The sequence below is a fragment of the Rhinolophus ferrumequinum genome, chromosome 11, assembly GCF_004115265.2.
Source record: "Rhinolophus ferrumequinum isolate MPI-CBG mRhiFer1 chromosome 11, mRhiFer1_v1.p, whole genome shotgun sequence".
Lineage (NCBI taxonomy): Eukaryota > Metazoa > Chordata > Mammalia > Chiroptera > Rhinolophidae > Rhinolophus > Rhinolophus ferrumequinum.
Window position 1 is genome coordinate 52253453 of NC_046294.1, and position 1726 is coordinate 52255178.

A 1726-nucleotide genomic window follows, 5' to 3' on the forward strand; every position below is an offset into this window, starting at 1 on the left:
TAAATGAGGATGCATGTCAATTGCTTGATATGAAGCCAGCACAGAATAAATGTTTAATAAATAATGTTTCAGAGAAGTTAAGTGTCTGGCTGAAAGATGCAAAGCCCTTAGGTGACAGTGTCACATGAGTTTATACCTTCTTACGCTACCTTTGTTAATATGACACTCAAATTTGTATCTCACGCCCAGCCCTCTTCTCTCACCTCCAGACTCGTATCCAACTGCCTACCTGACATCCCTTATGTGTTTTAAAGGCACATTTGTTTTCCTCCTGCTGCTACAACAAATTACCACAAACTTAAAGCACAACCTTAAAACAACACAAATTTATTCTTTTACAGGTTTGGGGATCAGAAGTCTAAAATCAGTCTGCCTAGACTAACGTCAAGGTGTCGTTAGGGATGGTTCCTTCTAGAGACTCTGAGGGGAGAATCTTATTTTTCAGGTTTTAGAAGGAGGAGGCATTCCTTGGCCCCTTCCTCACGTCACTCTAACCTTTTGCTTCCACTGTCACATCTGTTACTTTCCAGAGTCAACTCTCCCTGGGCTTCTCTCTTATGAGGACACTTATGATTGCATGTGGGGTCACCGGGATAAGTCACGATACTTTTCTTATCAAAATATTTAACTTAATCACTCCTGCAAAGTTCCTTTTGCCATATAAGGTGATAACCACAGGTTGCAGAGATTAGGCCACACATATTTTTGGAGGCCATTATTCAGTTTACCACACACCTCAAACTCAATACAGTGGTACCTCGGTTTTCGAACGTCTCCGTTGACGAACATTTCGGTTTATGAACTCCGTAAACACAGAAGTAAATGCTTCAGTTTTCGAACATGCCTCAGAAGTCGAACATGTCACGTGGCTTCCGCTGAGTGCAAGATCCTGAGGCTTCACTGTCGGCTGTTTTTGAACGTTTCAGAACTAGAATGGTCTTCCGGAATGGATTATGTTCGAAAACCAAGGTATCCAAAACTGAATTTGTGATCTTTTGATATTATCCACTCAGAGAATAACACCAACCATCTAGTTGTTCACTTCCCCTGCCCTGTACTGGCAAACTCGTTGTAAACTTACTAACTCAACACCCACTCCCAATCGTCTCCCTTTTCCATGTCTTCTAAAGAGTCTCGAAAGGTTAAATAGTTGATTTTCCAGCTTTTCCTGGCATCTAGGAATGGCCTGATGACATAGTTCTTTGTAGTAAGACTTAAGCAGAAGTCTGCTGGGGGTTTCTGGGGAAGGTTTTCCTTTCCTGATAAAAGAGAGTTATCACGTCTTTTGCCCCTTTTTTCCTTCTTCCTGCCTTGGACTTGTTCATGAGGCATGCAGCTGGACTCGGCTCTGAGGATAAAGCACTTTATGTTGATCCTGATATCACTGAACTGCTAAACAAATTCCTCCACGTCCATAATTCTTATGTTTTTATTATCTAAGGAAACTTCATATTTGAGACACACACACACTGCTTTATGGGAATAAGCCATTGTTGGTCAGGTTTTCTGCTCCTTCCAGCTAAAATATTTCTAACTGCTGTTGCCAAGTCCTGTCTTATTTGACCTCCTTAGCGCTCACATTCATCCACTCCTTTCTACCCCCCTATTCTCTTCACTCTAGCTTACCTGACCTGCTTTCAGCCTCTGGCACATGTCATATTCCTTCCTGTAACTGCACCTTTACACATTCTTTTCCCTGTATTTGGAATGTTCTTCTTTCTCCCTG